The 26,841-nt window shown below is 45.6% G+C and overlaps 1 protein-coding gene across 2 annotated transcripts in view; it reads right to left on the bottom strand.

The window, feature by feature from the left end:
* Positions 1-26,841, bottom strand: part of DOCK9 (dedicator of cytokinesis 9) — a 1,074,749-nt gene that overhangs the window by 915,726 nt on the left and 132,182 nt on the right. The gene's annotated exons all lie outside the window — the stretch shown is intronic.

Raw genomic sequence — 26,841 nt, 5'->3', positions numbered from 1 at the left:
CCAGAGCTTAACTATTCTCCGAGTGAAAAAAAATTTATTCCAATTGGTTTTATAAGTATTTCCCTGTAACTTCATCGAGTGCCCCCTAGTCTTTGTAATTTTTGACTGAGTGAAAAATCGATCCACTTGTACTTGCTCTACTCCACTCAGGATTTTGTAGATTTCAATCATATCTCCCCTCAGGCGTCTCTTTTCCAAGCTGAAGAGCCCTAACCGTTTTAGTCTTTCCTCATACGAGAGGAGTTCCATCCCCTTTACCATCTTGGTCGCTCTTCTTTGAACCTTTTCTAGCACCACTATATCTTTTTTGAGATAAGGAGACCAGAATTGAACGCAATACTCCAGATGAGGTTGCACCATGGGGCGATACAGGGGCATTATAATATTCCTAGGCTCCCTTAATCTGTCTTTATGTCACTTGGTACACACATCCCTCTTCTAACTACTGATCCTCCACAAGGTGATTTTCAGAAGTATTAGAAACTTAAAACATAGTGAGCACTTTATTCAAATATCTGATCCTCTGGCTCCAGAACTACGAGTCAGCAGAGACTACCAAATAAGGAAAAAATTCATTTGCCAGGTTGATCCCCATGTGGTGCATCTCAGAAGGTTTTTCGGGGAGGATTTGGGAGTATTTACACTATCAGCAATGTTTAATATCAGGGAGAGGCCTGCTAGACTACTAGGGCTTTTGGTTTGGTGGGGGCTGGAAGAATAGAAGTATGGAAGCTTGAAGGTGAAACTAGGGAGGTGTGTGCAAGAAGGTGAACTGAGGGCAGATCATTTATAGTAGGACAGGCAGGTGCCTAGGCATACAGGGCCTATGTGCTGCCATTTTGATGAGGGCAGGTCCAGAGGCAGGAGGGAGTAGGCCTGCCTCTGACCAAAGGTATGCAGGATAGAGAGGAAAGGAGTGGGGTGGGATTTCACTATACCACAAGGGCAATGTGTTTACTAGGGAGTCTGGCCCAGCCTGAGGTCTATTGAGTTGAGTTGATGGTACTGGACTACCAGGGTAGTTTAGTTTGGGAGGGGTGGGGATGTGAGGGATTTAATGGGCCGATTAATTTTTTAAAAGTCAGGAGGTATTCACTCACTGTACAGCTCATTTGGGCATGTGCCAGTTAGGTTTGGACCCCTTTACCAACCAATGCTCAACACTAATGCTGTGTACTGCGTGCTCAACACTAATTTGCATACTGTTAGTATTAAGCATTTGGTTGGTATTTTTGAGTCTATGCTGGAGCCAGTGTTCCAGCACTGTTTCTTGTGCTTTGGGAGTTCTGTGCCTCTTTCCCTTTCTAAAATATTTTTTTAATTGGGCATTTAGTATACTGCCTATTTTCCTTTTATTCTGTAATAAGTAGGGGATTATTGTGTAGATTAGCCTTTAAAAAGAGAGATTTCCAGGATCAATGTTAACTACAAGAATTCTGTACTCTAGGTGATAACTTTTGAGCAAGGGACATTGGACTGTCCTCACTTTCTTGGTATTTTCAAAATGGAGTATGTACTTAGCAAAATCAGCTATAAATACATATATTTTTGGAAAGGCAGTTTATCTAGAAAAACAACCTTTAAGCTAAAATTGTGATGTTCAGGCAGCTGCATCCTTCAGGAATGGTGTTTAGTCTCCTGCATTCTTGTGCTTCTGTTCTCTGAAGGAGGTAACAATAGAAGAGTAGTTCCTTATGCTTATTTTTAAACAATTAAGAATTTACATTTATGTGGAAAATTAAATAGTATTTGTCAAGTCAAATCATCATGGGAGTTCCCTTCCCTGTAACCACAGTAGCTGCTTAAAATTTCTTATTTGCCAGACAGCTTATTTTAGCATTTGAACACCTTTATCCAAGATATGGCAAACAAATTTAACCCCCCACCCCCTTTTACAAAACCATACGGTACAAATTTACAATGAGCTAATCATACAGAAGGCTGAATATATATATTTTTGAGTTGAGCTTAAGAGAAAACTTTAGATTTCAAGCTGAAGGATTATTCACAGATGAATTGGCCTCACAGAGATATAGAAACATGGAGGATAAAGGTCGAATGCCAGCCAGTCTGCCCACCCACAACATCTGCTATCTCCTCCTCTCCCTAAGATCCCACACATGCCTGTCCCATGCAATCTAGAATTTTAATAGTCTTCATTTCCACCACCTCCATTGGGAGACTATTCCACACATCTAGCACCCTTTCTATAAAGAAGTATTTTCTTAGGCTCATCACCTCTTAACTTCATCCTATGCTAAGGCCTCTCCTTCCTGAGTTTTCCTTCATTTGAAAATGGCTCTCCTTCTGTACATAACTCCATGGAGATATTTAAACATCTCTATAATATCCCCTTCTCTCCCGTCTTTCTCCCAGAGTATATATATTAAGGTCTCTTAAGTCTGTCCCCATACAATTTATGACAAAGACTACTAACCAATTTTGTAGCAGCCCTCAGGTCCGACTCTATCCTCTTTATATCTTTTTGATATTGCAAATGGGGCATCACTAGAAACTTAAACAACGGCATTATCACCTCCTTTTCCTACTGGCCATTCCTCTCCTTATGTACCCAAGCATCCTCCTGGATTTGACCATCACCTTTTCTACCTGTTTTGCCACCCTGAGATCATCAATCACCCCCAAGTCCCACTCTTCTTCCGCATACAGAAGTACTTCACCTGCTATCATGGTTTCCTAGATTTTTGCAAGACCCTGCATTTTTTAGCATTAAATCTTAGTTCCAATTACCAGATCATTCTTCAAGCTTCGCCTCATGTTATCCACATCCTCCAGAGTGTCTACCCTATTACAGAGGCTGGCACCATCCGTAAAAAGACAAAAACTTTCCCAGACAGTCCTGCCACAATACAGACAGTCTTGCCCAAGGACAGATCCCTGCGGCACTCCACTAATATCCTTATCCTCTAAGCAAGCTCCATTTACGACTACTCATTGTCTCCTTACACTTAATCAACTTTTAATCCAATTTGTCACTTTGGAGCCGATAACGCGGGCCCATAATGCATGCATTCAGTTTATTTACAAGTCGCCTATGCAGCACCATGTGTGGTGCCAGTGGTTAAAACTACAGCCTCAAGCACCCTGAGGATGTAGGTTCAAACCCAAACTGTTCCTTGTGACCTTGGACAAGTCACTTAATCCACCCATTGCCCCAGGTACATTAGATAGATTGCGAATCCACCAGGACAGACAGGGAAAATGTTTGAGTACCTGAATAAATTCATGTAAGCCATTCTGAGCGCCCTTGGGAGAAGGGTATAGAAAATTAAAGAAAGAAAAGTCCAAGTGCACTACATTTAGCACCCCTCTCATAACTAACTGTTTTGTCACCCAGTCAAAGAAAATCAGATTCATCTGACAAGACCTTCCTCTCGAAAAACCATGCTGTCTCGGATCCTGCAGTCCATTTGATTCTAGAAATCTCACTATCTTTCGCTTAAGAATCATTTCCATTAGTTTACTCACTACTGAAGTTAGACTAACAGGCCTGTAATTAACAACCTCCTCCTTACTTCCACTCTTGCGCAGAACCACATCTGCTCTTCTCCAATCCTCTGGCACCACCCCAGACTCTAAGGAAGCATTGAAAAGATGAGACAATGGAGCTGCCAGAATCTCTGAGTTCCTTGAGTGCCCTAGGATGTATTCTGTCAGGCCCTATTGCTTTGTCTACTTTTAATTTAGCTAGTTCCTCACAAATACAGTCTTCTGAGAGTATTTGCTGGTCTACTACACATCCATTCCCATTTGCATTCTTTTTTTGTGATTCTACCCCTGGTCTTTCATCCGTGAACACAGAACAGAAATAATTGTTAAACAATTCAGCTTCATCGGTTTCTCCAGTGAAGGCAGCAATGGGTTATCAGTTGGTTGCTATGTATAACATTTGTATTTTCCAGGTATTAAAATAACCTATCAATTCTGATTGTAAAAACGAAGTAGGGTTTGTTGAACCCATTATTACCAATCATTTTAGACATTTGTTTATTGCTTTGGCTCCATTCACATGCTTTAGTCAAGTATGTTTAAAATTTTTGAACCTGTGCCAAGATATCCAATTAAAGCACACTTTAAGCAAAGATTAAGCAGGTTTTCATCCATGATGCTCATACTAGCCATATGACCCAACATTTCTCCTTCTATCAACCCTCTCTCCAGCACCATATTCTCCCAACCTGCAGCCAATTTGATGCTGTCATGATCTAGACTGATGTAAAGAATGCAAAGCAGAGTGACGCTTAGGAGCAGAGTCCCAGACGGTACCTTGCGACCTGAAAGAGCTATGCTGAAGCTGGGCTGGTACCGAGGCCTATATAGATGCTTTGTTTGGACCTGCTCCAATGTGCAAAGAAAGTCATTGACTCTGGAATGTACAGGGTGCCTACAAAACCATTCCTTGATTTTAAAAAGTTACAAAACCAAAATTTATTGGAATATTCTCTCACCTTTGAGGCTACAGTTTTATCAACTCAGTTTCATATGGTATCTGTTGATTACATACACTCGATGTGCACCCCACCTGTTACTCAGCAAACAATAGATGCGATAATCAAGCTTGGACCAGACTGTCCGAAGCATATCCAGCGTGATCATGTTTATAGCTTTAGTGATGCGTTCCTGCAGATCATCCATAGTTGTGGGTAGTGGAGGTACGTACACTCTGTCTTTCACATACCCCCAAAGGAAAAAGTCAAATAGTAATGTCCAGTGATCTCTGGGCCACTTGAGGAACACCTGGTCATTTTGTCACATTGCATTGTCTGAAGGTTGTAACTTCTGCACCAATTGCAGCTTATAAGGGTGAAAGTGCAAGTGATTGTGTAAGATCTTGCTAACCGTGCTTTTTGGGACTTGTATATGTTGTTATCTTATTAATAAACATATTCCAATAAGTTTTAATTTTGTAACCATTTAAAATCAGAGTGTTTTTGTAGGCACCCTGTATATCCTGCACCAATACACAATACATGAGTCTGCGCGGGTATCAATGGTGCTGAGGGGTGACAGACCTCGAAGAGAATGCACGCCCAAATAGGAGAGAGAGCCTGCACAGGAGGAGAATGCCTGCATCGATGTGGAGGTATTCCTCATTGATGTACACCCCTCAGATCTAGGCCACTACCAACAGTGTAGACGCCGCAGTACTGAAGAAAAGACTATTACTGCAATAATATACTGTATCAAGGTTTGATGTTCATCGATGCTACGATGCAAGAAGAACCTGGAGAAGGTACCATTGCTGAACATGCTACACTTAGCATAGATCAGTACCGACTGAAGAGGAGGCACCAAGAACATATATCAAGTAGTATCGACAGTGCCACATGCGTCGAAGCGCGAGTACCTGAAAAGGTGATGCGCTTCAGAAACGACAACTTGTAACACCCATAAAGCCATGCATCAAATTGACTCGATGCTCAAGTGGCAGGGCACTTTCCGCTGCAATGCATCTGTACCTCGATGTCATATAAGAGTATGCATGAATTTACTCAATGTATGAAGCCCATGAACTCTCTTGACATAGTTGAGACATCAGTTACAGAAAGGCATACATCAAATATACTCGATGCTAATATGCCATTGATGCAGGTACAGAGGGTAGTGATCACTTGAGATCGCTCTGAGGAAAGGGATGTTACCAGTGGTGTGCCTCAAGGTTCTGTTCTTGGGCCTGTTCTTTAACATATTTTATAAATGATATTGCTGAAGGGTTGTCAGGTAAGACTTGCCTCTTTGTGGATGATACCAAAATCTGCAATAGAGTATACACACCGGATAGTGTGAATAACATGAAGAAAGACCTGGCAAAGCTTGAAGAATGGTCTGAAATTTGGCAGCTAAAATTTAATGCTATGAAATGCAAGGTTATGCATTTGGGCTGCAAAAACCCGATGGAACGGTACAGTTTAGCGGGTGAAGAACTTATGTGCACGACAAAAGAACAGGACTTGGGTGTGATTGTATGTGATGATCTTAAGATGGCCAAACAGGTTGAAAAGGTGACGGCAAAAGCTAGAAGGATGCTAGGTTGCATAGGGAGAGGTATGGCCAGTAGGAAAAAGGAGGTATTGATGACCCTGTATAAGACTTTGGTGAGACCTCATGTAGAACATTGTGTACAATTCTGAAGGCTGCACCTTCAAAAAGATATAAAAAGGATGGAGTCTGTCCAGAGGAAGGCTACTAAAGTGGTATGTGGTCTTCATTAATAGGTGTATGGGAACAGACTTAAATATCTCAATCTGTATACTTTGGAGGAACAGCAGGAGAGGGGAGATATGATAGAGATGTTTAAATACCTACGCAATGTAAATGCACACCAATCAAGTCTCTTTCATTTGAAATGAAATTCTGCAATGAGAGGGCATAGAATGAAGTTAAAGGTGATAGGCTCCGGAGTAATCTAAGGAAATACTTTACAGAAAGGGTGTTAGATGCATTGAACAGTCTCCCAGTGAGGAGGTGGAGACAGTCTGAATTCAAAAGGGCCTGGGATAGGCATGTGGGATCTCTCGGAGAGAGAAAGAGATAATGGTTACTGCGAATGGCAGACTAGATGGGCCATTTGGCCTTTATTTGCCATTATGTTTCTATGTTACCCTTCTGCTCTTCCTACTCTATTCATTCTAGACAAAGATGGGAGGCTGAGAACCTTGCCCTAAGGTACCTTCTGGAACCTTTTTATCATGGGTTCTAATTCCAGCCACCAAGTATCACCCTTAATAAATGACCATGACTCCCCCCCCCTCCCCAGTACTTACAAGAAGGTTTAAAAGGGAAAAGTGAGGAAATTCTGCTCAAGTCTTATACAAGTTTGCTTTTTTGGAAAAACTAGTTTGCTTTTTTACATTCACATTCTTTAAAAAAAACCCACACATGAAGAAAAGCAATACATAATGTAAACATCCATATATATTATATAGTTTTGAAGCAGTGATGTTTAAGTTTATACAGCTATCTTAACATAGTAACATAGTAGATGACGGCAGATAAAGACCCAAATGGTCCATTCAGTCTGCCCAACCTGATTCAATTTAAATTTTTTTTTTTTTTTCTTCTTAGCTATTTCTGGGCAAGAATCCAAAGCTTTACCCGGTACTGTGCTCGGGTTCCAACTGCCGAAATCTTGACCAGATAAGCTCAGTGTAGTAGTGAAAGGGCACTTTTTTCAACTTGGTTATGCATATGCATTACTGTGCAGTGGCGTACCAAGGGGGAGGCGGGGGGTGGTCCGCCCAGTGTGCACGGCCGACCAGGTCCAGGTCCTCCTGCCCTTCCTTTCCCCCAGCCACGCTGCTACAATCCTACCTCCCCCAGCCGACAAGAAGACTTTCCCACGTCAATTCTGACGTCGGAGAGGAAGTTCCGGGTCAGCCAGGCAGTGATTGGCTAGCCCGGAACATCCTCTCCGACGTCAGAATTGACGTCGGAAAGACTTCTTGTCAGCTGGGGGAGTTAAGATTGCAGGCGCGGACCGGGGGAAAGGAAGGGGAGACACGCTTTTTTTTTCCTACATGGAGGGCAGGATGTAGGTAGGCAAGCTGGCTGGCTTTAGCGCGGCAGGGAGGGAGGGAGATAGGTAGACAGGCAGGCTGGCTTTGAGGGTGGCCAAAATCTGGAAGGTAGTGGGGGGACATAAGAAGGAGACACTGGGGGCACTATGGACAAGGGACAGGGGCACTGGGGGCACCATGGACATGGGACGGGGACACTGGGGGCACTAAGGACATGGGAAGAAAGGAGGGAGGCACTGGGGACACCATGGACACGGGACAGAGACACTGGGGGCACTAAGGACACGGGACGGGGGCACTAAGGACAGGGACGGAGGCACTAAGGACACGGGACGGAGGCACTAAGGACACGGGACGGGGCACTGGGGGCACTAAGGACATGGGAAGGAAGGAGGGAGGCACTGGGGGCACCATGGACACAGGACAGAGGCACTGGGGCACCATAGACATGGGACAGAGGCACTGGGGACACCATAGACATGGGACGGGGCACTGGAGGCACTATGGACACAGGACGGAGGCACTGGGGGCACTAAGGACATGGGAAGGAAGGAGGGAGGGAATAGAAAGGGACAATTGTTGGGCCTGAGTGCAGAAAGAAAGGATCCACAGTCAATTAATAGATGTCCCCTTTTGATGAAAAAAATAAATGGTCACGTTATCTCCGACTTACTTTCTCTGCAGCAGAGTCAGCAGCCGTGCTGAGGTGCAGGAAGGTCCCGTGCTGACTCACCTGCCGGCTCTACTCCAGAAGAAGTAAGTTACGTCGGAGGGATTGGACCCGGCAGACGCAGTCATTGCAGGACATTACCACAACTCCCTGTGTCTGCCAGGTCCACCCCCTCCGACGTAACTTACTTCTTCTGGAGCAGAGTCAGCAGACGAGTCATCGCGGGATCTTCCAGCATGCGGCTGCTGAGTCCGCTCCAGAGCAAGTACGTCGGAGTGGGGTGGACTGGCAGCCGGCAGCTACAATCATCGTGGGACCTTGCTGCATGAAGGGAGAGAAAGAAGCAGGATTGCTGGAATGGAAGAGTGGTGGAGGGAAAGAAAGGGGGCAGGGTGGTATGGAAGGGTGGTGCTGATAGAATTGATGTACCCAGAAAGGGGAAGAGATATAAGGGGAAAGGATATTGGAGAGAGAGAAAGGGGCAGATGCTGATTGAAGAGGGGTGGATGGTGAGAGAAAGGGCAGACATTGGCTGGTAGTGGGGAGCCTATGCTGGATGGAAGTGCAGATGGGTGAGATAAGGGAGCAAATGCAGGAAGGAAATGGAAGGAGAGAAAGAGGGGAGCAGACGCTGGATGGAAGTGGACAGAGAGAGGAGAAGGTGCTAGATGGAAGGGTTGGAGAAAGAGGGTACATGATGGAAGGAGGGGATAAATAAAAGGAGGGCACATGATGGGGAGAAAAGGATTGAGTTAGGGAAACACTGGAAGGGTGAGGGAAAGAGGTGGCAAGCTTTAGGTAGACAGTAAAAAAGGACATTGATGAGAGGGTAGTAAGATCGTAATCTAGACAGATGCAGAAAATAAATTGAAAAGGAAAATGAGGGAAAAAAGGGAAAGGAATTGCAGAGGAGAGGTGTGGGAGAGGGAAGGAGAGGAGATAGATGCCAGACCAATGGGGATGAAAGGAGAGATGGAAGGGGGAGGCATAGTTTCTGGAAGGGGCATAGAAGGAGAGAAGATGCCATATAGGGGAAGAGAGACGGCAGACAGTGGATGGAAGGCAGAGAGTTACAAGAAAATGAGGAAAGCAGAAACCACAGAAGACAAAGGTAGAAAAATATTTTCTATTTATTTATTGCTTTAGGAGACATGTGTCACTGTTTCTGTGGTGCACTGTATGCCGAGTCCAGCTTCTTACTGGTTCAATTTAACCTTTGTCTATGTATTTCTATTTTATCCCCCCTTTTACAAAACTGTGGAGCGTTTTTTAGTGCCAGCCGTGGTGGTAGCAGCTCTTGATGCTCAGAATTCTATGAGTGTCAGAGCTGTTACCACCATGGCTAAAATCCACACTACAGTTTTGTAAAAGGAGGTAAGGTTAGTTTGTGATGACATATTCCATACTAGGTGAAGGTGTTTTCTGTGTTCTGTGTGTTCGAAAGACATGGTTTTTTGTTAGGATTGCCTGCAGGATTGATCTGTACTAGTCTGGCTTGTTTAGTTTTACAATGGGTGTATTGATGTTGTACTGCTCACTGCTTATGTAAGATGTTGCCTTTTCCTAGGTACTCATGTGTGACGTGTGGCTTGTTACTAAAAATCATGTTTTTCGTATAGATGGGGGGGTTGTCAAAAAATGATGGGCCCTGGATGTCACATATGCTAGGTACGCCACTGCTACTGTGCACTAATTACTGTACTTTCCATTGTGCAAAATCTAACAATATCTCATATTTCCACACGTATCCTGTGACTTTCCCTCCCAGTTCCTGTGCGAGGACTGAACAGCAACAATGACCTTCAAAGACTTCTATCTTCTGTGGCATACTTTCCTGTTTTATGAATTACTATTGTTATAGCACAACACAACACTTAGGAAGCACATTTCACCACCCTGCTCATGCTCAGGCCCAGATGAATACTCTTACAAGAACTACTTGCATGAAGAGAAATGATTAAATTTCAGCTTAAATTAACATTTGCTTATTGGATAGATTTCTGGTCATGCTTATTCCTTATTGGCTTTATTTGGTTGTAACCATAATGGTGAAGATTTTTTAAGATAATCTTGCAATCCACTAGTCTTGCCCTAATATTAAAAAAAAATATGAACATTTAGATCTCTCTAGAATTCAGCAAAGACTTTACAATTTAATACAGTTTATGCGGATGGGACAGTCTGAAAATATGATTGCCTCCAATTAATATAAAACCCCAATAAGTTAATTAACATAAAGAATCCCAATAAGTCAGCCCAAGAACAACTTGAGCACAGCATCCCGTCTGACAGTAACTATTCTAGGTCATAAGTACCCAGTAGATCCCAAAATGCAAGTTTCCAGTTTTTCAGAGAGAGAAATGGTGCACCTGCACAGAGGAGAGTTTCAAGTTTTCCAAGTTTCAAGTTTTATTTAAAATTTGATATACTGCTTGTGAGTTCTGGTAAGAGACTGTGTCAGCTGGTCCCAGTGCCATCATCTTCCGGGCCAGCTGGATATGAACTTAAGCAAGCCAATATCTTTCCAAATCAAGAGAAGCGGTAGTATACCTGCATGGAGGAGAGGTCTGCGAGTTCCAGTAAGAGGCTAGAAGATGCCATCTTCAGGGCCAGCTGGAGGTGAACTTAAGTATGCCCAAAAGGGCATAACTAAAGGAGCACACCCCTTTTGAGTCCCTTCGGAGCCCAAGAGAAGCCTGGTATTTTTTCAGATACTTTACTTATTATTTATTGAGTGAAACGAGGGGAAAGAAGATAGATAAGACTGTCGTCGCAACCTTCAGCAAGTTCTAAGGTAGGCCCTATGGACAAACATCCAGTTTCCTCATCTGGAATATCCATTCAAGGGAATCTCTTTTCTAGTCCCATATCTCAGGAGCCTCTAAGTTAAGGGGAACGTCCTACGCCACCAACAGAGATTAGAAATTTGAGTACGTAAGTGTTATAAGTAGTCACTAATTTTTCAGTTGGGGCTGTTTCGAGTCCAAAAAAAGCTAACAAATCTTCCTACTTGGGGCCAAGACATCAACCAAGTTTCTGAACTTCTATCCCCACCAGAACACCTGGCCTCAGTCACAAATGCAGAAAATAAAAAAAACCCTTTCAAATACAAACCCACAAACTAAAAGCACTTTTGTACTCTGACTGGCTGTCTATTGCCCTCCCAAGCAAGCACTCAGGGTGGTCAGCAAACAGATTGATCTCTCCATTAGAGAATGGCACGGGGACAAATTTTTCCCTGTCCCCACATGAACTCAATTTCCCCGTCCTGTCCCTGTCCCATTCCTGTAAGCTCCTGTAAAGTGTTTAAGACTTGTGCAGATGAGGACAGAGCTCGCAGTAATGGGGCACGGACAGGAAAAGAACTTGCTGGGATGGGACAGAAAAATGAGTTCTCACAGGGACGGGGAAAAACTTGTCCCCATGTCATTCTTTACTCTCCATCCCCCATCTCTCTTACAGTCCACAGCTAGGTCCTTCCCCCGTTGCCTGTAGCTGGCTGTCTGTAGACTCTCCCAAGCAAGCACTCAGGTGACCTCACTAGTCTTGCCATTTAATTTGAACCCTTTCTGGGCGGCACGTGCTTCCAGCACGTGAACAAGGAGCACATGCTCCTTAGTTTGCTCCTTGTGTGCCTCCTTTGGGCACCTCCATATTTTCGCTTCTTCTTATTCTATAGCTCTATTTTTGCTTCCTCTTATTTCCTTTCTCTGTTCCTCTCCTTATGGCTCTTATTCACTTTCTGCTTCTAATACTCACTCTCCCCAGTCTTATTTCCTTCCCTCCCACACACCATAAGCCTTCAATATCCTTCTTTTCCTATTCTCTCACCAGCCATCTTGTCATCTACACTCAAGCATTCTCTCTCTTCCATTCATCCATCTCCTTTCTCTTTGAGCCCTCCAGTCTTTGTCATTATTCCACTTAGCTTTGACACACTCTCTTACTCCTTCTACTCTCTGCTGAGGATGTGAATCCAAACCCTGGCCCTCCACACCAGCTGCTTCCCCACATGTGTAACCGCTCTAACCTTATTCCTCTCCTTCAATCCTCCTCTCTCCCTTTCTCATGTGCCCTATGGAATGCTCATTCTGCCTCCAACAAACTGCCCTACATTCATGACCACCATCTCCCAGTTCCTCCACCTGCTTGCTCTAACTGAAACATGGATTTGCCCCAAGGACTCTACTGCAGCTGTTGCCTTCTCCCATGGTGGCTAACACTTCTCCCATAGTCCTCACCCTACTGGTCAAGGCGAAAGTGTTGGGCTTCTTCTATCTCCTTTTTGCAGATTCCAACCTCTTCACTCTTTATCCCACAGCCTTTCCTCATTTGAAGACCACTCCGTCTGCCTATTCACTCTTTTACCTCTGCGGATAGTGGTTATTTATCGCCCCCCCTAACAAGCTGACTACAGGACGTGCCTCTCGCCAAGATGCGCATCCTGTAAAACACAGCTAGCATCAGCACCTCTCCTCCTCACTGGCATCTCGGGGTACCAAGTTTCGAAGTTTGGCATTTCATATACTGCAATAAAGCACAGTTACTTACCGTAACAGGTGTTATCCAGGGACAGCAGGCAGATATTCTTAACGCATGGGTGACGTCACCGACGGAGCCCCGGTACGGACACTTTTAACTAGAAAGTTCTAGTTGGCCGCACCGCACATGCGCGGGTGCCTTCCCGCTCGACGGAGGAGAGCGTGGTCCCCAGTTAAGATAAGCCAGCTAAGAAGCCAACCCGGGGAGGAGGGTGGGACGTAAGAATATCTGCCTGCTGTCCCTGGATAACACCTGTTACGGTAAGTAACTGTGCTTTATCCCAGGACAAGCAGGCAGCATATTCTTAACGCATGGGTGACCTCCAAGCTAACAGAGAGGGAGGAGGGATGGTTGGCCATTAGGAAAATAAATTTTGTAACACAGATTGGCCGAAGTGTCCATCCCGTCTGGAGAAGGCATCCAGACAGTAGTGAGTAGTGAACGTGTGAACTGAGGACCAAGTGGCAGCCTTGCAGATTTCCTCAATGGGCGTGGAACGGAGGAAAGTCACAGAAGCAGCCATAGCTCTGACCCTGTGGGCCGTAACAGCACCTTCCAGTGAGAGACCGGCCCGAGCATAACAGAACGCAATGCAGGCAGCAAGCCAGTTGGAAAGCGTTCATTTAGAGACAGGGCGACCTAGACGGTTAGGGTCGAAGGACAGAAAGAGCTGAGGTGAGGAGCGGTGAGCCCTGGTACGGTCAAGGTAGTATGCAAGGGCACGCTTACAGTCCAGCGTGTGCAACGCCTGTTCCCCAGGATGAGAATGGGGCTTAGGGAAAAAGACAGGCAACACAATGGACTGGTTGAGGTGGAAGTCCGAGACCACCTTGGGAAGGAATTTAGGATGGGTACACAGAACCACCTTGTCATGGTGAAAAACCGTGAAAGGAGGGTCGGCCATCAGTGCATGCATCTCACTAACCCTCCTGGCAGAGGTGATGGCAATGAGGAAAAGCACCTTCCATGTTAGAAGTTTGAGCGAAGTTGTGGCAAGAGGCTCAAAAGGAGGTTTCATGAGAGCTGATAAAACCACATTCAGGTCCCAGACGACAGGAGGAGGCTTCAGAGGTGGTTTGACATTGAAGAGGCCTCTCATGAACCGGGAAACCAAAGGATGAGCCGTAAGCGGTTTTCCGAGGATAGGCTCATGAAACGCAGTGATGGCACTGAGATGGACTCTGATTGAGGTAGACTTGAGGCCAGCGTCGGAGAGAGAGAGCAAATAGTCCAATACAGTTTCCACCGCCAATGAGGTGGGATCGTGATGACGCAGTAGACACCAAGAGGAGAACCTGGTCCACTTCTGATGGTAACATTGGAGGGTGGCCGGTTTCCTAGATGCATCCAAAATGCGACGGACGGACTGAGACAGATTCTCTGAAGAGTTAGCCCGAGAGAAACCAAGCTGTCAGGTGGAGCGAAGACAGATTGGGATGTAGTAGAGACTGATGCTGCTGCGTAAGTAGAGTAGGAAACACAGGAAGAGGAATGGGCTCCCTGGAGCTGAGCTGAAGCAGGAGGGAGAACCAGTGTTGGCGAGGCCACCGAGGGGCGATGAGAATCATGGTGGCCTTGTCCCTGCGGAGTTTGGATAACGTCCGCAACATCAGAGGTAGAGGAGGAAAGGCATAGAGGAACCGATCCGTCCAGTCGAGCAGGAATGCGTCTGGGGTCAGACGATGAGGAGAGAAGAGTCTGGAACAGAACTGGGGCAGCTGATGGTTGTGAGGAGCTGCAAAGAGGTCCACCTGTGGAGTGCCCCAGCAAGCAAAGATGGAGTGGAGTGTTGGAGGGTCCAGAGTCCACTCGTGAGGTTGAAGGATGCGGCTGAGATTGTCGGCCAGGGAGTTCTGTTCGCCCTGGATGTATACAGCCTTGAGGAAGAGACTGTGGGTCGTGGCTCAGGTCCATATTCGGAGGGCCTCCTGACAGAGGAGGGGGGATCCGGTGCCGCCTTGCTTGTTTATGTAGTACATGGCGACTTGGTTGTCCGTGCACAGGAGAAGAACCTGAGGGTAGAGAAGGTACTGGAAGGCCTTGAGAGCATAGAACATGGCTCTGAGTTCCAGGAAAATGATGTGATGTTGACGCTCCTGAGGGGTCCAGAGTCCCTGGGTGCGTAGATCTCCCAGGTGAGCTTCCCACGCATAGGGGGAGGCATCCGTGGTTATGATCGTGGAATGAGGGGGTAGATGAAAGAGTAGACCCTTGGAAATATTTGAGGAGTTCAACCACCAGTGAAGAGATTGTTGAAGAGACGATGTCACAGAGATGGGATGAGAAAGAAGGTCCGTGGTCTGTGACCATTGGTTGGCAAGAGTCCATTGAGGTGTCCTGAGGTGGAGTCGCGCCAGAGGAAGCACATGGACCGTCAAGGCCATGTGGCCCAGGAGGACCATCATCTGCCGAGCTGGGACGGAGTGGTGAAGGAGCACCTGACGACAGAGATGGAGCAGGGTCCGTTGTCGGTCGGCGGGAAGAAACGCCCTCATCAGAGTGGTGTCCAGAACTGCTCCAATGAATTGAAGTCGCTGTGTGGGAAGTAGGTGCGACTTGGGGTAGTTGATCTCGAACCCCAGTAGATGGAGGAGCGAGATGGTGTGATGAGTGGCTTGTAGCACAAGCGGAGATGTAGGCGCTTTCACCAACCAATCGTCCAAGTAGGGGAACACCTGGAGGTCGTGAGACCTGAGGAAGGCCGCCACCACAATAAGGCACTTGGTGAACACCCTGGGTGATGATGCGAGGCCAAAGGGTAGCACTTTGTACTGATAGTGACGGTGCTGTATCTGAAACCGTAGGTAGCGACGTGAAGTCAGATTGATTGGGATGTGAGTGTAGGCCTCTTTGAGGTCCAGGGACCTCTCGTGTTGAGAGAGAAGAGGGTAAAGCGTGGCAAGGGAGAGCATTCTGAACTTCTCCTTGACCAGACACTTGTTGAGGTCCCTGAGATCGAGGATGGGACGGAGGTCTCCTGTCTTCTTGGGAACCAGGAAGTAGCGGGAGTAGAATCCCTGACCCCTTTGGTCCGGAGGCACCTCTTCGATGGCATTGAGAAGAAGGAGGGATTGGACCTCCCTCAGGAGGAGGGGGGTTTGGGAGGAGTGAGAAGCAGACTCTACGGGAGGATTGTCTGGTGGAAGAGTCTGGAAGTGGAGAGAGTAGCCGTGGCGAATGATGTTGAGGACCCATTGGTCTGATGTGATGACCTCCCAACGGCTGAGGAAGATTTGGAGGCGACCTCCGATAGGCTGAGGAAGAGGCAATGATGGTGGGAGACTGGCTATGCCCTGGAGGAAAAAGTCAAAAGGGCTGAGAAGGTTTTGACGGAGGAAGAGGCTTGGCAGGTTGGTGAGACTGTGAGCGAGCCTGAGTTTGATGCAGTTGACGAGGTCGGCGAGGCTGTTGTTGAGGCGGGATGAGAGGTCTGGCCGAGAACCTGCGTTGGTAGGAAGACTGCTGTCTGTAGGGGCGAGCAGGCGGGGTCTTCTTTTTAGGCTTCACCAGGGTGTCCCACCTGGTCTCGTGAGCCGAGAGTTTTTGGGTTGTTGAGTCCAGGGACTCCCCGAAGAGTTCATCACCAAGACAAGGTGCATTAGCCAGGCGGTCTTGGTGGTTAATGTCGAGGTCAGAAACTCTCAACCAGGCCAGACGCCGCATGGCAACAGCCATGGCAGACGCTCGAGAGGTCAGCTCAAATGAGTCATAAATGGAGCGCACCATGAATTTCCGGAGTTGGAGCAGACTGGAAATTTGTTGTTGAAAAAGAGGTACCTTACGTTCAGGGATGTATTTTTGTAAGGCGGAGAGTTGTTGCACCAGATGCTTCATGTAGAAGGAGAAGTGAAAGGTGTAATTATTTGCCCTGTTGGCCAGCATTGCATTCTGGAAAAGGCGCTTGCCAAACTTATCCATAGTTTTTCCCTCTCTGCCAGGAGGGGTGGAGGCATAGACACTGGAGCCCTGAGTTTTCTTCAAGGTGGACTCCACCAGGAGAGATTCATGGGGCAATTGAGGCTTGTCAAACCCTGGGATGGGAATGACCCGATACAAGCTATCCAATTTGCGAGGGGCCCCCGGGACAGTGAGGGGGTTCTCCCAGTTCTTATAAAAAGTTTCCCGTAGGATGTCATGTACGGGTAACTTGAGGAATTCCTTAGGAGGCTGCTCAAAGTCTAAAGCATCGAGAAAGGCCTGTGACTTTTTAGAGTCGGACTCCAAGGGAATGGAAAGAGCAGCAGACATCTCCCTAAGGAATTTGGTGAACGAGGACTGTTCAGGTTTTGAGACGGTATCAGTCACTGAAGGTTCCTCGTCCGTGGAGGAAGCGTCTTCCTCGGTACCGTGTGGGGATTCTTCCCATAAGTCTGGGTCCCTGATGTCGGGGTGCGCACGGCGGGACATCGGTGTGGAGGGCTCGGCATGGCGGGTTTTGGAGAGAGACTTGCCAGAGCGGACCGAGGCGGTACCGGGTGAGGAAGACCGGTGCCGTACCTGATACCGAGGAGGATCGGCATCAGAGCGGGTCTGTACCGTAGGCTGGGAAAGATGTGGCTCAGCCGAGAGGACCGGCATGGAAGTGTTGAGCGGTACCGAGGGGGTCGACACCGATGGAACGGTGCGAGGCTCGGACCGGTCCCGTATCGGAAGGTGCGGTGCCAGCAACGCCGGCAACAGTTGTTGGAGCTGTTGTTGCAGCTGCTCCTGTAACCGTGTTTGGAGTATGGCTGCAATGCGGTCGTCCAGGGGAGGCACCAGTACCGCTTTTTTCTTCTTCGGTACCATAGGTGCCGCTCTACGCTCCGGCGATGAGGAGGCCGATGACGAGGCACTCACCGATATCGGAGCGGAGCGTTTACGGGGTCGATGCGGTGCCGGGGTTGCCGATGTCGCAACCGTGGCAGGAGGGCGCTCAAGGGAAGTGGAAGGCTTCTTAGCCGGCTTACCTGGGGCCAGCGACCCCGAAGAAGGATCCGGTGGAGTCGAAGTAGTCGGTGTTGACTTTTGCGGTGCCGTCGACGTCGCAGCAGATTCCATGGCAGATCCGGTACCAAATAGAATATTTTGCTGGATCTGTCTATTTTTTAAGGTACGCTTTTTAAGCGTAGCACAGCGGGTGCAGGAGTCCGCCCGATGCTCTGGACCCAAGCACTGCAGGCACCAATTGTGCGGGTCGGTAAGAGAGATCGGGCGTGCACACCGCTGGCACTTCTTAAAGACCGGTTGAGGGGGCATGAAGGGAAACACGGCCTCCGCAAAATCAAAGTCGGAGGCCTGTATGGTAGCAACAGGCCCCGCCAGGGCCGGCCTGAAAAATAAAGAAAATCCGACAATTTTTTTTTTTTTTTTTTTGAAAATAAAAAGGAAAGTAACCCGAAGGGAAAAAAGAGAAAAACAACGAAAAATTATGCGAGCGGGAAGGCAGGAATTGATTTTTCAACGGCCGTTGAAAACACATGCGTCTTCTTCGCTCCGCGGAAACGAAGAAACTGGGGACCACGCTCTCCTCCATCGAGCGGGAAGGCACCCGCGCATGCGCGGTGCGGCCAACTAGAACTTTCTAGTTAAAAGTGTCCGTACCGGGGCTCCGTCGGTGACGTCACCCATGCATTAAGAATATGCTGCCTGCTTGTCCTGGGATAAACGAACATCTATGCGATTTACACCTGGAATCCTCCGAGGTACACTAGTGTTCTGTGGCACACAGTTTGCAATACATTGTTTTAAATTATACAATGAGAGATCTTGAGAAGCTGGGGGATTTTTGGTGGGTAGAGGAGGATAGTGTGGGTTTTTCTTTTGTGCCCCTTCCTGTCAGTGCATTAGCTAAAGTCACAGCTCGACTCAAACACCAATGGATTTATTTTTTTTTTGCTCTTCAGAATCAAACAGCTGCATACTACCACAGCACTGTACATTTTTTTCCAGACAATACAAGCTTAATACAGCAGTAATTTTGCATTAAGTTCACTGCACTGTGTAAAAACCATGCATTCAGCTTACATTAGAAGTCATGCACTAAGCCAGTGTTTTTCAACCTTTTTTGGGCAAAGGCACACTTGTTTCATGAAAAAAATCACGAGGCACACCACCATTAGAAAATGTTAAAAAATTTAACTCTCTGCTTATATTGACTATATATAAAGTAATTCTCTTGAATAGGAATCAAATAAACACAAAGAAAGTATTTTATAATTACTTTATTACGAAATAAAAATTATAAAAATTATAAAATACTTTATTCAGTGCGAAACCTGGGCCTGTTTGGCTGAACACAAAGCTGATATTCTGGCTGGAATCGAAGAAAGACACACACGTAGCTCTTCGTCAACAGCTCTCAGTCTCTCTCTGTATTTGGTTTTTATAGCATACAAAAATAGACAAATATACCCTCCATCCTTTTTATTAAACCACAATAGCAGTTTTTAGCGCAGGGAGCTCGCTGAATGTCCAGCGCTGCTCTTGACGCTCATAGGCTCCCTGCGCTAAAAACCACTATTGCGGTTTAGTAAAAGGGGACCATATTGTAAAATATAGACAGCAGATATAAATTCAGAACTGTGCATAGTAAGTGAAGGGAAGTTTTCATCTCTGGGAATTTACCCAGTTAACTATTAAGTTATTTGGGCAAATTCCTTTGAAAACTGTGGTAATACTGCCTCCACTTTGCTAAATTTAAAATCAAATCATTTTTCCTACCTTGTCTGGTGATTTCTGGTTGCACTTTCTTCTTCTGACTGTGCATCCAATCTTTCTTCCCTTCTATCAGCCTGTATGCTTTCTCTCCTCCACACCTCATTCCCTCCCCCAACTTTTTCTTCCTCTCTCCCTGACCTTTCTTTCTTTTTTTCTGTTTCTCTTCTTTCCTTCCGTTTCCCTGCCTGCCCCCTTTCTTTCTTTCTCCCTGCCGTTCCCCAAGCCACTGCCACTGCCGCTGCCATCGGGGAACAGGACCCACCAATGGATAACAGGCCCCAAAGCCGACGCGGACGCATGCTCTCCCTGACGTCAATTGTGCAATCGGAGAGGAAGTTCCGCCCAGCCAGGCAGCGATTGGCTAGCCCGAACTTCCTCTCCAACTACAGAATTGACGTCGGGGAGAAGAAGACTTATCGGCTCGATAGATTAGATCGCCAAGACAAAGTGAGTCCTGGGTGATCGACTCACTTTGCCTTGGCGAGCTACTGGCGCCCCTGCCTCGGGCCCCCTGTCAGCTCCGGGCCCGGCGGCCCTGCGGCACACTAGTGTGCCGCGGAACAGCGGTTGAAAAACACTGCACTAAGCTATCTGCACACGGTTCTAATGCAATCTTTCTTCACTGACCTCTTTTGCAACAGTTACTAGTTGTTGCTGGACTAGCAACTCATAATGAAGATAGCCTCCCCTAAAGGGCCAATACTGAAAGCTTTCAAAGATTTAATTTAATTTTACCATGAGAATCAGGATAGAAATGCAGAAAGAATTTCAATGATGTGTTATTTCATACAGAAGCCCTTACAGCAGGAGTGTCAAAGTCCCTTCTCGAGGGCTCAATCCAGTCGGGTTTTCAGGATTTCCCCAATGAATATGTATGAGATCTATTAGCCCAGTGGTTCCCAACCCTGTCCTGGAGGACCACCAGGCCAATCGGGTTTTCAGGCTAGCACTAATGAATATGCATGAGAGAGATTTGCATATAATGGAAGTGACAGGTATGCAAATCTGCTCCATGCATATTCATTAGGGCTAGCCTGACAACCCGATTGGCCTGGTGGTCCTCCAGGACAGGGTTGGAAACCACTTTATTAGCATACAATAAAAGCAGTGCATGCAAATAGATCTCATGTTTATTCATTGGGGACATCCCTGCCTTACAGCAATTGCATTTAAATGTATATAAATGTGATGCACTTGCTATCCCACAACATATAAAGTTTTTCCCCAGGTGAGTACCACAGGAAAAATAATGCCCAAGGTACAGGTCAGTTTAGAAGAGTTTGTTGAGAGGGGTAGGTATTTGCCAGGATTCCTTTCCTAAGGACCCTGACATGCCCTAGATGCCTACACTGGCCTCTCTCTCCAACCACTCAACATGATCCCCCTGTTTCCCCACCAGCAGTGGCGTACCTAGCATATGTGACACCCGGGGCCCATCATTTTTTGACACCCCCCCATCTGTATGAAAAACATGATTTTTAGTAACAATCCACACGTCACATATGAATACCTAGGAAAAGGCAGCATCTTACATACTGCAGTGAGCAGTACATCAATAAACCCACTGTAAAACTAAACAAGCCAGACTAGTACAGATCAATCCTACACAGTCAATCCTAACAGAAAACCATGTCTTTTCGAACACACAGAGAACACCTTCGCCTAGTATGTAATCACAAACTAACTCCTCCCCCTTTTACAAAACTGTAGTGTGGTTTTTAGCCATGGTGATAACAGCTCTGATGCCAATGCTAAAAAACGCTCTACAGTTTTGTAAATGAGGAGATAGAATAAAAATATGTAGACAAAGGTTAAACTGAAGCACCAAGAAGCTAGATTCTGCATACAATGCAACATCACAGAAACAGCGATGCATCTCACCTAAAGCAAAAAATAAAATAAATAAAAAAATTTTCTACCTTTTCTCTGGTTTCTGCTTTCCTCATCTTTTTGTCACTTTCTTCCTTTCATCCACTATCTACCCTCTCTCTGCCCCTTCTATATGGCATCTTCTCTCTTTCTATTCCCGTTCTAGAAACTTTATGCATCCCCCTTCACCCCCATTACTCTGGCATCCATCTTCCTCCCTTTCCTCCTCCAATGGTCTGGCATCTCTCCTCTTCTTCCTTTTCCTCTCCCACACCCACATGGTCTGGCATTTCACTCTCTCCTCTCCCTTCCCCCCACTTCCATCAGCATCTGCCCCCTTTCTCTCCCTCCAACCCAATTCCATGCAGTATCCTCCCCCTTATGTCTTTCCCTGCAATTCCATCAGCATCTGCCCCTTTCTCTCCCTCCACCATGCTTCCATACCACCCTGACCCCCTTTCTCACCCTTCACCATGATTCCATACCACCCTGACCACCTCTTTATCACCCTCCACACCCTTCCATAGCACCTTGACCCCCTTTGTCACCCTTCACCATGATTCCATACCACCCTGACTCCCCCTTTGTCACCCTCCACACCCTTAAAAAGCTTTCTATATAAGGACGCATTCAAAACAGACAGCAAAACTCACCAATTACTAAACCTTTAGACCTTTATCAATCTTACAAGTAGATCGCCATCAATCTTACGAGCAGGTCGCTAAATTATTCTTTTTTTATGTGCTCCCACCACATGTGTTTTTTCCTAAATGTATCTTTTCTTTCTTTAAAGATTGTAGTTCATCCCTCTTGCCTTTTGTACCAGTTTGTTTCAGAAAGTATATAATTTGTATCCAATGTCTTGTCTTGTCCTCCCTTTTTTTTTAACAAATTGTTATACGCATTGAAATGATATTGCGTAGATAATAAATCTTAATAAACTTGTGAAACTTAAACTTGAAACTTCCATACCACACTGACCCCCCTTTGTCACCCTTCACCATGATTCCATACCACCCTGACTTCCTTTCTCACCCTCCACACCCTTCCATGCCACCCTGACTTCCTTTCACCACCCTACTATGCTCCTTTTTTTCTTCATCCCAAAGGTCCCGCGATAACTGCTTCTGCTCCGGATGGAAGAGGTAAGTGATGTCGAAGGGGGCTGGGCCGGCAGATGCAGTTAGTTGCGGCAAGATCCCACGATGACTGCGGCTGCCGGTCCGGTCCACACCCCCCTCCCCCCCGACGTCACTTACCTCTTCCAGAATAGAGGCGATAGACAGCGCAGTCATCGCGGGACCTTCGTTTACTTCAGCGCGGCTGCTGACTCTGCTCTAAGTACGGCAGCCGCGCTGAGATGCCTTTTGGAGCAGCGCGGGAGGTTCCAGATCTGGCCGGCTGTGCACCCTGGGCAGACCACCCCCGCCTTGGTACGCCACTGCCCACCAGACCCAAACCCCTTCCCTCCATGAAATATTAAATCCCTGGTATCACTCTCCCAGCCCCTGCCCCCTTACCCAGCGAACCCAATGTACCCTACTTGCTCCTGCCTCTGGCACCATCATCTTGAAATTATGGAAGTGCCTTGCTCTGCTGCCATATAAAGGAATATACACTACCAAGGAAATATAAGTGTGCATATATAAATTGGGGAGAGGTATTAGACTACTAGGAAAACATTTAATTTGGGAGGGGAGTTGAGAAAAGGGCGGAGAGAGGAAATACAGTCTATATATAATGTGACCGTTCTCATCAGTGCCTGAGCAAATCACCGCTCAGGAGCCAACAGAAAAAATTAACATGGAAGTATATGTTCATTGATTATAGCATGCTGTATTTTGCAGAACTACAATTACTGTGAGGCTTACTGCATCTCTCTCCAACAGCTCCTCTCTGCAGTAAAATACTGCACACTAGTGCAAAGTGTCCAAGAGTTTAAAAGAAGTTTCCAATGTAAGTGAATGTTCACAGCAACCTAAAACATGCTATACTGGGTCAGACCAGATCCATGCCCAGCATCCTGTCTGAGTGGCCAATTCAGATCACCTGGAAATATTTGACAAACACCAAAGTATAGATCCAGTCCTTGGTCACTCAGAGGTAAGCAATAGCTTTACTCAAGTCTATCTGATCAATCCAGAGGTGCCCAAAAGGTTGATCGCAATCGACCAGTAGATCGAAGGCAACGCGAGTGGATTGTGGAGCCCATCCCAGGCTCTGTGATACTCGCGTTGCCTTCGCATTCTACTTGCTTCTCTATGGATATTTGCTTTCACAACGCAGTTAACAGAATCGCCGGGCTGACCAGCTTCCGCTGCGCCCTCCCTCCCCCCCCCCCCCCACCCCCCACCTAACGTCATTTCTGACATTGGAGAGAAAGTTCTGGGCCAGCCAATCGCTGCCTGGCTGGCCCGGAACTTCCTCTCTGATGTCAGAATTGACGTCGGATGGAAGGTTGGGTCAGCCCGGTAATTCTGTTTACTGCGTTGGGAAGCAGGGACAGCTCACAGCTCTGCGGCAGCGGTGGCTTGGGGGAGGACAGGGAGAAAGAAAGAAAGGGAGGACAGAGAAACAGAATGAAAGAAAGGGAAGACAGAAAGAAGGGGGGACAGACAAACAGAAAGGGGGCAGGGAGAGAGGAAGAAAAAATTGGGGGAGGGAATGAGGTCTGGAGGAAAGGAAGCATACAAGAGGCTGAAAGAAGGGAAGAAATATTGGATGCACAGTCAGAAGAAGAAAGTGCAACCAGAGACTCATGAAATCACCAGACAACAAAGGTAGAAAAAATTATTTTGTTTTCAATTTAGTGATCAAAATGTGTCCGTTTTGAGAATTTATATCTGCTGTCTATATTTTGCACTATGGCCCCCTTTTACTAAACCGCAATAGCAGTTTTTAGCACAGGGAGCCTATGAGCGTCAAGAGCAATGCGGGGCATTCAGCACAGCTCCCTGCGCTAAAAACCGCTATCGTAGTTTAGTAAAAAGGGAGGGAGTATATTTGTCTATTTTACTGAGGTAACATTGCATAAAGTCATCTGCCTTGACCTCTTTGAAAACCCCCCAGAATATAAATGATAATTAACATTTTCTCTGCATACAGTGTGCTTTTTAAAAATTTTACTGTTGGTAGATCATTTTGACTTGGTCATTTAAAAAGTAGCTCACAAGCCCAAAAAGTGTGGGAACCCCTGGATTAATCTATGGACTTTTCCTCCAGCAACTTGTCCAAACCCCCATTAAAAAAAGTCTTGCTGAATGTCTTAATCACAATCTTCAACAAATTTCACAGCTTGATTGTGCATCAAATGAACACAGACATTTTCTGCAACAGACTTATCTTACCCATCACATTTACTTTATGGAACACAGAATCCCTAATAAAGAAAAGGATTTTAAAAAGTACAAAAATCTCACATATGTTCCAATATTTCTAGCAAATTGATGGCAAACTGAATTAGAAAAGTTAGAAAAAGCCCTGTTTGTCCATCAATTTCATTTCCTGAGCCAACCATCTTGTTCGAGTTATGCCAATTTAATGACACTCAGTTTGTTGTAACTTAAGTAAAAAATAAAATTTTCTGCACCTTCTCCGTAACAGCTTGCACAACAATCAAAAAAATTACATTACAAAATTTTTGTATATGTATTTATCCATAAATTATATACTCTATTAAAGTATCAAACACATTTATAATAGGGACCACTTAAGTTTATTAGTTGCATATTAAGTGCTTAGAAGTAAATTTAATGAATGCTGTGCCTTGTGTGTTATAATAAAACAAACATTTACCGGGGAAGATTGGAGCAACAGTCGTGAATCTTCTTTCAAGCAACTGTGTGGTGTATATTCAAGAGCATTATTATCTCCTTGTTTGCAAATATAAGAACAGTTCCTTTCGAAAGCAGTACGAATGCCTTTAAATAGGATCACACTAGTAGTACAACCCATTCCAAATTTGTTAATGTCGGCATCACCATCAATCGTTGTTCCATCTGCAAACAGTCTCCTCCTCCATCAATATTTTTTTCTCCCAATATGTTCAGCAGATCCAAAATTGTGATATCTAATGAATATAGAAGTCAGTAGCCATAAATTGCAATCCTGTCATGTTATAATGATCAAAGACTCCTCCGGTAAAGAAAAAAAAAAGTGAGGCATAAATGAGGTTGACGACATCTCCACTACAATCTCAGTAAACATCTTTTTGTAAAGGAATCTCCATACAAGATGTTACATTATAGCTGTCCACCGAGTTACTGAAAAAGGTCTATAAATGTCTTCAATATAAATAGTTGAAAGGCTCAAAATAAGGTGACACTGCTGCAGTTACTGCTGCCAGTCAGAAATCTTCAGCTGCTGCTGCTGCAATACTGTTCCCCCAGAATGCTTTGCAGTTAACACTAACAAACACTCTTTTCTTGACCTAAATACACTGTTTGATGTTTAATACTGCATTACAGAATCTTTGACGGGAAGGAGAGAAGTGAAAATCATACTGCTGCTATGGAAACACTGCATGCTTTAGAAGCCCACAAAAGCATTGCCTACACTAGCAGCATGCTGACAGCCTAACACAAGGGAACAGAAGACTGGCATTGTAATTCTCTCTCTCATCCCACTCATAGGAGGAAAGATGTAGAGAATTTCAAAGGCAATACCAAGAAACTGACTTGGAATGTATTGCTTACGTCATTACCATTAAGACCAGCTTTAATTCTTTCCAAGTCAACAGAAGCTGGAAACAAATACACTTCAGTAAAGGACATGACTATGGGTATGTTAGATTTAGGATAATCCAAACAAAAAAAGGAAAACTTCAATTTGTTCAAAAGAACCAAAAATCTCAAACTTGCAGAAAATAAACTTGTACAGAATGTGACTAACTTCTTCCACCAGACCTCATACACCTAAGGCACTACTACATTTTTTCCTGCCTTTGTTGGGGTGGTGTATTTATCATTGGTCTTTAAGGCATATACATAACTGATAATTCTTAATGGCAGGCTGAGAAATAAACTGCTGTATGTGATAAGAGTATAAAAGAAGAGCACCTAACATCTGTCTGATGGTTAACCAACCATTTCATCAAGCAGTTTCTTCAGGGGCTATGCTACTTCAATCATCTGTATTTTCAATTACTCCACACAGCAGCCTTCATTTTGACTTGTTTTTTGTAAATTTGCAGACGATTCTTGTTACGTCCTAACAGCCTGCCATTAAGAATTATCATCAGTTATGTATATGCCTTAAAGACCAATGATAAATACACCACCCCAGCAAGGGCATGAAAAAATGTTTTAAGTAGTGCCTTGGGTGTATGTTAGATTTAGCTCATTCATTTTTAAAGTAAGCTCAAGGTGAGTTGAACTGAGGTACAATTAGGTGTTTCCTTGCATCCAGAGGGCTTACAATCTAAGCTTGTTCCTGAACCAATGGAGATTCTCTCTGTCTAGTGCTAGTCCATCAAGGTCCTCTAGTGTCATTCCCATAGTAGTCAATGTATCTAGCCACCTAATT

This window comes from Geotrypetes seraphini, chromosome 6 (genome assembly GCF_902459505.1).
Source record: "Geotrypetes seraphini chromosome 6, aGeoSer1.1, whole genome shotgun sequence".
Taxonomy (NCBI): domain Eukaryota; kingdom Metazoa; phylum Chordata; class Amphibia; order Gymnophiona; family Dermophiidae; genus Geotrypetes; species Geotrypetes seraphini.
The sequence above is the reverse complement of the archived record's forward strand: the minus strand, read 5'-3'. Positions and strand labels throughout refer to the sequence as shown.